We start from the raw sequence: 12,904 nt of genomic DNA on the forward strand, positions 1-12,904 counted from the left end.
CTCCAGCTTACCACTCACCATAATATATCTACCGCCCTTATCTGCCACAATTCATCCAGCCTTTAATGCCACCAGCTTGCTGATCAATATTGCGACCCCCCTGGTCTTTGAGTCCAGCCCAGAGTGGAACACATGACCAACCCACCCCTTTCTCAAACTCGTCTGGTCAATAATCTTTAGATGTGTTTCCTGAAGCATTGCTACGTCTGCCTTCAGCCTCTTTAAATGCGTGAAAACATGAGCCCTTTTGACCGGCCCATTCAAACCCCTCACATTCCACGTAATCAGCCTGGATGGGCCCCCCGCCCCTGCTGACTAGCCATAACATTTTTTTGGCCAGCCCAGAGACCGCGCCCCCCCACTTCCCCGAGCTCCCCCACAAGCAGCCACAGCCCTCGACCTCCCTTTTGTTCCCCGATAATAGTTCCTCCCCTGTCAGCAAAGCAGCCTCCCCCTTCCCCCCTCCCCCCCCCCCACAACAGCACCCGAAACCTAATCCCCCAGATCAAGCACCGTCTTAGCACATGTTCACCCCCACCTCGCTTCCGAGAGTCAGCTGACCCATGCTGACCCCGACAGCTCCCACCCCCGGTGCCAAACAGTCTGGCTCCTTATTGTTCGAACCCCTCCCCCAACATGCATAAACCATTTAACAACATTGCAGTACCCAGTAAGTAAACAACCGCAAGTAAAAGAAATTAACGTAAACCAATGCAGAAAACAATCGCTTGGAACCAAACCCACCCTCCCAGAGAATAGCACCAGCTTCGGGGCTCCCCTCCCCCCTCTGCATCCAATCTCTGCAAAAACAAAGCACCCTCAAACCACCACCCTAGCCCCATTTAAAAAAGAACTTACTGTAGGGAGTTTCCAGCTGAATCCGGTCGGAGTGAGGACAGAGTGACTGCTGAGTAAGTGGTAAAGATTTAAATTGTTTGCGCAGGCCAATAACAGCTGATTGCTGTTTTTGTGTGGGGCGCAGTGGTTGCTGGTTAAGTGTTTTATTTTTTACCTGTATTTAAGTTGGGCAGTTTCTAAACCCTAGACACTACACTTGTAGTGTTCCCACCCTTCCACCTCCTTTAACCTAAGGTAAGCTCTTTCTTTTTTTTTATCGAGAGGGAATGGCAGGGAAGGTAGTGCAATGTTTCTCCTACAGAATGTTTGAGGTGAGGGACGCCGTCAGTGTCCCTGCTGAGTTTATCTGTGGGAAGTGCACCCATCTCCAGCTCCTCAGAAACCGCGTTAGGGAACTGGAGCTGGAGCTGGGTGAACTTCGGATCATTCGGGAGGCAGAGGTGGTCATAGATAGACGCTTCAGGGATGTAGTTACTCCGAAGAACAAAGATAGATGGGTGATGGTGAGAGGGGCTGGGAGGAAGCAGTCAGTACAGGGATCCCCTGTGTTTGTTCCCCTTAGTAACAAGTATACCGTTTTGGATACTGTTGGGGGGGGGGGGGGACTTACCAGGGGTAAGCCATGGGGCACAGGTCTCTGGCACAGAGTCTGTCCCTGTTGCTCAGAAGGGAAGGGGGGAGAGGAGTAGAGCATTAGTCATTGGAGACTCCATAGTTCGGGGGATAGATAGGAGATTCTGTGGGAACGAGAGAGACTTGCGGTTGGTGTGTTGCCTCCCAGGTGCCAGGGTCCGTGATGTCTCGGATCGTGTTTTCAGGATCCTTAAGGGGGAGGGGAAACAGCCCCAAGTCGTGGTCCACATAGGTACCAACGACATAGGTAGGAAAAGGGATGAGGATGTAAGGCAGGAATTCAGGGAGCTAGGGTGGAAACTTAGTTCTAGGACAAACAGAGTTATTATCTCTGGGTTGTTACCCGTGCCACGTGCTAGCGAGGTGAGGAATAGGGAGAGAGAGTAGTTGAACACGTGGCTACAGGGATGGTGCAGGAGGGAGGGTTTCAGATTTCTGGATAATTGGGGCTCATTCTGGGGTCGGTGGGACCTCTACAAACGGAATGGTCTACACCTGGACCAGAGAGGTACCAATATCCTGGGGGGGAAATTTGCTAATACTCTTCGGGAGGGTTTAAACTAGTTCAGCAGGAGCTTGGGAACCTGAATTGTAGCTCCAGTATACAGGAGGTTGAGAGTAGTGCGGTCATGACTAAGGTTTCAAAGTTGCAGGAGTGCACCGGCAGGCAGGAAGGTGGTTTAAAGTGTGTCTTCTTCAATGCCAGGAGCACCTGGAATAAGGTGGGTGAACTTGTGGCATGGGTTGGTACCTGGGACTTCGATGTTGTGGCCATTTCGGAAACATGGATAGAGCAGGGACAGGAATGGTTGTTGCAGGTGCCGGGGTTTAGATATTTCAGTAAGCTCAGGGAAGGTGGTAAAAGAGGGGGAGGGGTGGCATTGTTAGTCAAGGACAGTATTACGGTGGCAGAAAGGACGTTTGGTGAGGACTCGTCTACTGAGGTAGTATGGGCTGAGGTTAGAAACAGGAAAGGAGAGGTCACCCTGTTAGGGGTTTACTGTAGGCCTCCGAAAAGTTCCAGAGATGTAGAGGAAAGGATTGCAAAGATGATTCTGGATAGGAGCGAAAGCAACAGGGTAGTTGTTATGGGGGACTTTAACTTTCCAAATATCGACTGGAAACATGATAGTTTGAGTACTTTAGATGGGTCCGTTTTTGTCCAATGTGTGCAGGAGGGTTTCCTGACACAGTATGTAGATAGGCCAACGAGAGGCAAGGCCATATTGGATTTGGTACTGGGTAATGAACCAGGACAGGTGTTAGATTTGGAGGTAGGTGAGCACTTTGGTGATAGTGACCACAATTCGATTACGTTTACTTTAGTGATGGAAAGGGATAGGTATATACCGCAGGGCAAGAGTTATATCTGGGGGAAAGGCAATTATGATGCGATGAGGCAAGACTTAGGATGCATTGGATGGCGAGGAAAACTACAGGGGATGGGCACAATGGAAATGTGGAGCTTGTTCAAAGAATAGCTACTGCGTGTCCTTGATAAGTATGTACCTGTCAGGCAGGGAGGAAGTGGTCGAGCGAGGGAACCGTGGTTTACTAAAGCAGTCAAAACACTTGTTAAGAGGAAGAAGGAGACTTATGTAAAGATGAGACATGAAAGTTCAGTTAGGGCGCTCGAGAGTTAGCTAAGAAGGACCTAAAGAGAGAGCTAAGAAGAGCCAGGAGGGGACATGAGAAGTCTTTGGCAGGTTGGATCAAGGGTAACCCTAAAGCTTTCTATAGATATGTCAGGAATAAACTAATGACTAGGGTAAGAGTAGGGCCAGTCAAGGACAGTAGTGGGAAGTTGTGCGTGGAGTCCGAGGAGGTAGGAGAGGTGCTAAATGAATATTTTTCGTCAGTATTCACACAGGAAAAAGACAATATTGTCGAGGAGAATACTGAGATTCAGGCTACTAGACTAGAAGGGCTTGAGGTTCATAAGGAGGAGGTGTTAGCAATTCTGGAAAGTGTGAAAACAGATAATGTCATGATATTCAGGTAAACATCATAGCACAAACATACATACATACTGATGGACAGATCAACGGACCAATCAACACACACAACATCACAGCCAATCACAGGCAAGAGCATACACAGTACAAAACAGGGAACACAACACTTCCTGAGCATTCCAGCAGGATACAGAGCTCATAGCAAGCCACTCAGACATCCACCATGTGCCGAGTGCCATTACAAGATAGTATTAGGAATAGGTCCACAGATTCTAGGGTTATGATCGAACCTCAGTAACCAGTTCACCACTGTAAATAAATGTTAGCAATAAAACTGAGTTGTACCATTCGCAACCGTGTTGGTTCGTCTGTGTAGCAGAGTACCCAACACATCAGATAAGTCCCCTGGGCCAGATGGGATTTATCCTAGGATTTTCTGAGAAGCTAGGGAGGAGATTGCTGAGCCTTTGGCTTTGATCTTTAAGTCATCTTTGTCTACAGGAATAGTGCCAGAAGACAAAAGGGGAGTAGAGACAACCCCGGTAGCTATAGACCAGTGAGCTTTACTTCTGTTGTGGGCAAAGTCTTGGAAAGGTTTATAAGAGATAGGGGGCGTCATTCTCCGCCGGCGGGAGTCTCCGTTTTGCCGGCGCCCGGGGGTTTCCCGACAGCGTGGGGCTGCCCCACAATGGGAAACCCCATTGACCGGCCGGTGTAACGGAGCATCCCACAGGCGGGTCGGGGCAGAAATGTGGCGCGGCGGGATGGAGAATTTCGCCCAGGATGTTTAATCATCTGGAAAGGCATAATTTGATTAGAGATAGTCACCACGGTTTTGTGAAGGGCAGGTCGTGCCTCACAAACCTCATTGAGTTCTTTGAGAAGGTGACCAACTAAGTGGATGAGGGTAAAGCAGTTGATGTGGTGTATATGGATTTCAGTAAAGCGTTTGATAAGGTCCCCCACGGTAGGCTACTGCAGAAAATACGGAGGCATGGGATTCAGGATGATTTAGCAGTTTGGATCAGGAATTGGCTAGCTGGAAGAAGACAAAGGGTGGTGGTTGATGGGAAATGTTCAGACTGGAGTCCAGTTACTAGTGGTGTACCACAAGGATCTGTTTTGGGGCCACTGCTGTTTGTCATTTTTATAAATGACCTGGAGGAGGGCATAGAAGGATGGGTGAGTAAAGTTGCAGATGACACTAAAGTCGGTGGAGTTGTGGACAATGTAGAAGGATGTTACAAGTTACAGAGGGACATAGATAAGCTGCAGCTTAACAAAATAACAAACCGCCGCCACATAACTCCTTCAAGACTTAAGTGTCCTTTAAGATGCTTCCAACTTCTTTTCTTTGATAAAAGACCATACATCGTCCGGTGCCTCAAAGTAAAAGTGCCGGTCTTCGTGCTTAACCCACAATCGCGCTGGAAGCAGCATCCCGAATTTCACCCCCTTCTTGAAGAGGATTGCCTTCACCCGGTTAAACTCAGCACGTCTCTTGGCCAGCTCCGTTCCCAGGTCCTGGTAGATGCGCACCTCGCTGTTATCCCATCTGATGCTCCGCTCCTTCTTGGCCCACCGCAAGACGAGTTCTTTGTCCGAAAAACGGTGGAAACGCACCACCATGGCCCTCGGCGGGTCATTCACCTTTGGCTTCCTTGCGCGGGCTCAATGCGCTCCGTCCACTTCCGGGGGCCGAGAAAACATCCAGGACCCCATCAGCGTCTCCAGCATGCTCGACACATTTGCTCCCGCATTCAACCCCTCAATTCCTTCGGGGAGGCCAACGATCCTTAAATTCTGCCTCCTGGACCTATTCTCCAGGTCCTCCAACCTCTCCTGTATTCTCTTGTGGTGCTCATCCCACACCTCCACCTTGTGCTCCAGCACAGTTAGATAGTCCTCCTGGCTAGACAACTTCAGTTCAATTTCTTGTATCGCTTTCCGTTGAGCCGCCTGATTCAATACCACTTGATCGATCGCAGCCTTGATCGGGTCCAACGTTTCCTTTTCCAGCTCAGCGAAACAGTCCTTAAAGAACTTCATCTGTTGCTCATTAGACCACTGAGCCACCGGTCCCTGGTCCTGACCCTCCGCCATGCTGAGCCGCGATACCAGCTCCGACTGCTTTACTCTATCAGGGCTGAGTCTTTTCACACGGCCATTTCTAGTCCAATATGCCATACATCGGAGGGGGAATCCTTCTTAATATTGTCCACTACACCGATCTATCCCCTAAAGTCCGAGAAAAGTCGGGAAAAAAGGTCCGAAAGCCCATTTCAGGCGAGAGCTATCGAATGTGCGACCTACTCGTCCATGGTCGCCACCGGAAGTCCTAGTGAGCTCTTGTTGACCATGCTTTGGTCACTTTATTTAGAAATTCTTCCATGCACAGAATGGATGCAACATCCCTCCTGTTACCACCAATTGGTCAGGGACCCCAGGGCTGGGATGATAATTAGCTTGCTCTGGAGGAGAACAATGACAGGAAGCACAATTTAATTGTGCCAGGGATTAGGTGGAGAAGATTCTGCCTAGCATTTTGGCTGCATGAGGACATAATGAAGAATATTCTATGGAATATGGTTCGCACTTGTCTGGTTAAAACTTATTTCTTTGAGAAGGAAATAGGCCACTGCAATGAAAGTAAATAAGAATGGTATTCTGGGAGGCACGATGGCACAGTGGCTAGCACTGCTGCCTTACGACGCCGAGGACACGGGTTTGGGTCACTGTCCAAGTGGAGTTTGCACATTCTCCCCGTGTCTGCTTGGGTCTCACCCCCACAACCCAAAAATGTGCAGGGTAGATGGATTGGCCAAGCTAAATTGTCGCGTAATTGTGAAAAAAAGGGTATTTTGTTCTTGCGAGCATTTATTATTGTGAAGCCTTGTTTAATCGCTGATTGAAGTGTTTTGAAATGTAAAAATAAATCAATACAATGGATTAATAAGAAAAAGCAGCCATGATCAAAGTGTTTACCACCGAAGGGCAACTAGAAATGAGCAATAAATGTGACCTTTTGTCAAACAACAAAATAAATCCATACATATGCTGTAGTTACATAAATACTCCCTTGAGTATAGTTTCTTGTATAGTTTTCCCAGTCAAAATTCTTTCACATAACTCCAGAAGGTTAATGATTTTAGTCAAGGTGAACATAGTCATAAGATGATCTATGTCATTTCCTATGTTGATTTCAATTACCTGAGTAGATTAAAGAGGAATTTTCGTGTGTATTTTTTCCCATTTGGTCCTTGTTTCTTTTGACAGTCAATGGTGATAAAGTGCTCAATGCAGCAAGAATTTATCCCTCAACTCGATGCCGTCACACAAAAATAGCTGACGCGTTTAAAATGATTTTTATTCTCTATTAATTATAACAGTAATAAAAGCACAATGTAGCATAAGCAATTAATCACAACTGCACAGAGTTGGCCAATATTAGGAACAGTGAAGTTTATAATGAGAAATCCAATTTTATCTCTGTTCCCCGAAAGAACTTTATACATGTAATTTGCTGGTTTATCCTTTGTATTGTTTTAATGGAAACTTATGTTATATCCAGTGTTGCCTGGAAATTGAGCAGAAACACAAAAGTTCCTGGAGAGACCGCACAGAAATTGGTCCCTTTAAGCTGGCCGGCCACATACAAAATGTAAAGGACACATGCAATTAAACAAATTAACCCTGCACTACAAACTTGTCTTGGGTTACAGGAAGATATAGACAGGATGGTCAAATGGACAGATAAGTGGCAGATGGAATTTAACCCTGAAAAGTGTGAGGTGATACACTCTGGAAGGAGTAATTTGACAAGGAAGTATTCAATGAATGGCATGACACTGGGAAATTTTGAGGAGCAAAGGGATCTTGGCTTGTTTGTCCATAGACCTCTGAGGGCAGAAATGCAGGTTAATAGGGTGGTGGAAAGGCATATGGAACACTTACCTTTATCAATCGAGGAATAGATTAAAAAAGCAGGGAGGTCATGTTGGAGTTGTATAGGACTTTGGTGAGGTCACAGCTGGAATAATGTGTGCAGTTCTGGTCATCACATTATAGAATGTGATTGCACTGGAGGGGGTGCAGAGGAGATTCATCAGGTTGTTGCCTGGCATTCTCCATCCCGGGATACCCGGATCGCGTCCTCCGATGGGACAGAGAATTAGGCGTTGGGGCAAAATCGGGATCGATGCCAGGTGCCAATCTGAACATGATGCTCCGACCCCTGGAATCGATGTCCGTGCCATGCACCAGAGGGAGCATGTAAATTAATGCAAATGAGTCTTAATGACCCATTTCCATCCATTCAGAGGGCCTGGCACCCTATGCTACGGCCCTCTGTGATTCTTCGTGAACTACGTGGCGCGGATCACTTGTGGTCTCTACCAGCGTGGCCCTGGCATGGTGAACCTTGCAGTGGGTTAAGGGGGTAACGCCCCAAGGAGTTACCACCTTGGCCACTGCGAAATCCACCAGGCCAGCACCATGCTGGTAGAGACCATCCGAGCCCAACCAAGGGCCACCACCCCCCACAGTGTGTTAAGTAATGGGTTAAGAGACATTGCAATTAGTTGTCTCATTTATGTTAAGTATCCATTAATTGACACTGATATGTAAAGGGGCTTCAGGTGGCCTCTGTCAGGTGGTGTGTTGTTAAGAGTTTTGTGCAGAGGCTGTGACAGTGAAATAAAGGGTGTTTGGTGAAAAGGAACAAGAACTTTAGACTCTTCATTCACAGCAACTAAAACGTCTAACACAGTGCACTATCTGCCCACTCCCTCTTCTACTAGCCCCCCCCCCCCCACACACACACACTTCATGGGATCCCTGTAATAGGGGAACTCCTCACAGGGACCCCTATAATAGGGGGGCCCTCCACAGGGACTCCTCCCTAGAGCACACAGGCAACTTTCCCCCACAGACCTCCCTCACCAAACAGAGCCCCCCTCCAGAAAAGAGACCCCTATCTTGAAGCTTCAGAGCAGTCCAGCCAGGAGCACTGAGAAGTGTTACAGTTGTAACACCCACCTTGAAGTTCCACGTATCCATTTCTCAGAGGAGAACTACTGTGACCTGCGTCTGGTTCCCACAGGTCCATTAGCTGCAAGCCATTCATAGCTTTCTAGCAGTGGTCTGTGATTGACAGCTTCAACAAACCATCTGCAGATGTGATTCATTCACCTTCTCTGTTAATCAAAGAGTGGTCAGCCCATTCCAAGCACTAAGTGTATTCCAACCACTCAAGCATGTGATTACACTGCACTTACCTCTCATTGATAACGGGATTCCTCCCAATAAAAGGATTCCCCCTGGGAATCCCTTGAATTCTATTCCATGCATAAATTTGCATGGCAAGGAATACTGAATTGCTTGCCAGTTTGCGCTCCCTGGGGGATCGTAAACCGGTTGCAATTCACATCCGGCGGGAGAACAACGGGCAGGATTCTACGTTGCCCGACAACAATATCATATTCGGCGATCGGACGGAGAATTCCTTCCGATGCCCAAATCGGAGGCGGCGCCAGTTTGGTGCTGGTTTTTTATGCTCTGCACCATCCAAAATGGCATCATCACGTTGTGCGTCGCACGCCATTGGAACAGTGTTAGCGCGTCATTGGAAGGTCCAACCCCGATGCTCCGCCCCCGATGGGCCGAGTTCCCGACCGCGTGGGGGACGTCTGGTCTCAGCGGTCGGGAGCCCGGTGTGGTGGCAATGAACTGTGTCCAGCGCCGCCACAGTCGTTCGAGAGCTGTGCTGCTGGCCAGGGGGGCTTCTGTGAGGGCTGGGGGGACTGGTGGGGTGTGGGCTGCTGGCCAGGGCGGCTTCTGTGAGGGCTGGGGGGACTGGTGGTGTGTGGGCTGCTGGCCAGGGCGGCTTCTGTGAGGGCTGGGGGGACTGGTGGTGTGTGGGCTGCTGGCCAGGGCGGCTTCTGTGAGGGCTGGGGGGACTGGTGGTGTGTGGGCTGCTGGCTTCTGCGAGGGCTGGGGGGACTGGTGAGGTGTGGGCTCCTGGCCAGGGCGGCTTCTGTGAGGGCTGGGGGGACTGGTGGTGTGTGGGCTGCTGGCTTCTGCGAGGGCTGGGGGGACTGGTGAGGTGTGGGCTCCTGGCCAGGGCGGCTTCTGTGAGGGCTGGGGGGACTGGTGGTGTGTGGGCTGCTGGCTTCTGTGAGGGCTGGGGGGACTGTTGGGGTGTGGCCAGGGAGGCAGTATTTGGCAAGTCGGGTCCTTGCATGGCCGGCGCAACGTTGTAAGGCGCGGCTGCTGCAGGTTGTCACCTTGCGCATGTGTGGCCACGGAACCAGCCATTCTCCAGCTGTTTTGTGCTCGCCCTTCATCAGTCCCAGGATTGGTGTGGGCTCTGCGTCGACTTTGGCATCATAAAACTCCACAGTTCCCACACCGGCGTCGACACTTAGCCGCGAAATCGGAGAATCCAGCCCTCAAGTTATGAAGAGAGGTTGGATAGACATGGGTAGTTTTTGTTGGAGCAGAGAAGATTGAGGGGTGACCTGATCGAGGTGTACAAGATTATGAGGGGCATGCACAGGGTGATAGGGAGCAGCTGTTCCCCTTAGTTGAAGGGTCAGTCATGAGGGGACACATGTTCAAAGTGAGGGGCAGGAGCTTTAGGGAGGTATGTGAGGAAAAATATTTTTATTCAGAGGGTGGTGATGGTCTGGACCGCACTGGAGGATGGTAGAGGTAAGTTGCCTCACATCCTTTAAAAATTACCTGGATGAGCACTTGGCACGTCTTAATTCAACGTTATGGGCTAAGTGCTACGAAATGGTATGTACCTGCACCAGTGGGTCTGAAAGCAGGGGTATGTTAAATCTAGCGAGCGGGCCTGTCCATCATTACAGCCTGCCTCTTCTACCACCGCCACAGTTTTACCAGTGGCAGAGGAGGTGTTGTGTTGCCCCTATGGGAACATTTGTGGCCCTTAATTGGGCAGTTAAACTGATCGTGGGAGAGGCCCACAACAAGCGACCAGCCAGGTAGGTTTCCTGTATATGCTGGTAATGGGCTGGGGACGGGAGGTATCTCCTTAACTAGCTCTCCGAGCCCATCAGAGAGCCTTGCCTGGGCTTTACCCCTCTCCAGGTTCTCCCTCATCCCCATGGCCTCTCAAAACCTGGCCTCCAGCCCATCACCAATCTCCATCCTGCATACACTTACAAAGTTCTGATCCATTGTTGAACGCCTTCTCAAACGCAACTCACTGAGATGGAACTTCCTAAACATGAAGGGCACAAACCCTGCCTTCAGCCTATTAATGTTGCAGGACAGCCATTCTCCCTCAGGGAAGGCTCCGCCTGCCCCCCACCCCCACTGCCCCCAACATTTTAGCAGGGCTGAGCGGGGATCATGGTGCCTTGTCTAATTCAGCCCTCAGTTTCACAATAAGGATTTATTCTGCTTCCAAATCTGAATCCACAGAACACATTTTAAAATGGTGTTGACATCATGCACTCGATGCTGATATTGTGTTATACTTTGCTTCAGACCATGACCTGCACTGCCCTATCTCTGATGTTTCCTCCTGTTAATAAGAAACTATCAGCAAACCCTCCCCCCTTCTTGGTTACCGTGACGCATCACAAATCGTGTGTAAGTCGTTCTGATACGGGGCGAAGTAAAGATATGGGAGAACTCAAGACTTGTACTGAGACTAAGAACGTGACCACCCAGGGCAATTACTCATCACTAAAAATACCACGTGCGGATATGGTGGTATTGCGGAGGAAAGATTCTAAGACCCACTCTACCCCCCCAATGGAAAGGGACATGCGCATTAGTTCAGCTCGCCATTCCGTTCAGTATAGCCTATGAAAGACAAGAGGAGAGGGGGAGTGTAAAAGGGGAACAATCTAAACGGGGCATACCTACCTCGTTTGATGACAGGATTTACCTGGACTCCGTTGGCATTCCCAGAGGAGTACCGGATGAGTTCAAAGCCCGAAATCAGATTGCAGCTGGGTTCGAGTCCCTCTTTTGGTGGGTTACGATCAATAAGAATGTGGATTGGATAAACTATACTATAATCAACAGAGGTTCATCAATTATACCAGGGACGCCGTGAAGGGCATAGCAGAACAACTGGACGCAACCAGTAGAATGGCCTGGGAGAATAGATTGTCTCTGGATATGATTTTGGCAGAGAAAGGTGGTGTATGCATTATGCTTAAGGGACAGTGTTGCACGTTTATCCCCAACAACACGGCACCCGACGGATCGATTACCCGTGCGCTACAAGGGTTAACCACTCTGGCTGAGGAAATGGCAGACAACTCAGGGGCAGGCACATCCATGACTGGGTGGCTTGAATCAATGTTTGGGAAATGGAAAGGGTTAATTGTATCCATCCTCACCTCCATCATCGTGGTGATAGGAGCATTGGCGGCAATAGGCTGTTGCATCATCCCGTGCGTAAGAGGCTTGGTGCAGATGCTCATTGAAACAGCCTTGACCAAGCAGATGCCATTACCCCTGGGTAAAGGAGGTCAGGATACAATTTGCCTACTAGAAAGTGGGAAGACTGAAGGAGAGGACGGCCCCATAGAAAGGGAAGTTGAGAGGATGTTGGACAATTTTGGGGTAGGTTAGAAGAGGCTACAAAGTGTAAAAAGCAACAAGAGTAAAAAGAAAAAAATGGGGATTTGTGAGAAATGAACATTTTGTGTTGTTTTTACATGTATAAACAACACAAAATGTTCATTTCTCACAATTTTGGACATAATTCAGAACAAAAATTAGGTTAAAATATCACATGAAGTAAGAAGAGAAAATGCTGAAAATACACTGCGATATGGGTCAGCAGGTGAAAAAAGAAAAAAATAGGGGGCAAAATTCTCCAGAAACGGCGCAATGTCCGCCGACTGGCGCCCAAAACGGCGCAAATCAGTCGGGCATCGCGCCACCCCAAAGGTGCGGAATGCTCCGCATCTTTGGCGGCCGAGCCCCAACCTTAAGGGGCTAGGTCGGCGCCGGACGAATTTCCGCCCCGCGAGCTGGCGGAAAAGGCCTTTGGTGCCCCGCCAGCTGGTGCGGAAATGACATCTCCGGGCGGCGCATGCGCGGGAACGCTAGCAGCCGCTGACGGCATTCCCGCGCATGTGCATTGGAGGGAGTCTCTTCTGCCTCCGCGATGGTGGAGGCCACTGTGGGGGCACCCCCCGGGGCCAGATCGCCCCGCGCCTCCCCCAGGACTCCGGAGCCCGCCCGCGCCGCCTTGTCCCGCCGGTAAGGTAGGTGGTTTAATCTACGCCGGCGGGACAGGCATTTTAGCGGCGGGACTTCGGCCCATCCGGGCCAGAGAATCGCCCGGGGGGGCCTGCCAACCGGCGCGATTCCTGCCCCCGCCGAATGTCCGGTGCCGGAGACTTCGGCAACCGGTGGGGGCGGGATTCACGCCAGCCCCCGGCGATTCTCCAACCCGGCGGGGGGTC

At 49.8% G+C, this 12,904-nt stretch overlaps 1 protein-coding gene across 1 annotated transcript in view; it reads left to right on the forward strand.

Annotated features, from left to right (window-relative positions):
* Positions 1–12,904, forward strand: part of LOC140391806 (E3 ubiquitin-protein ligase SH3RF3-like) — a 597,301-nt gene that overhangs the window by 386,779 nt on the left and 197,618 nt on the right. The gene's annotated exons all lie outside the window — the stretch shown is intronic.

Source organism: Scyliorhinus torazame, chromosome 15 (genome assembly GCF_047496885.1).
Source record: "Scyliorhinus torazame isolate Kashiwa2021f chromosome 15, sScyTor2.1, whole genome shotgun sequence".
Classification (NCBI taxonomy): domain Eukaryota; kingdom Metazoa; phylum Chordata; class Chondrichthyes; order Carcharhiniformes; family Scyliorhinidae; genus Scyliorhinus; species Scyliorhinus torazame.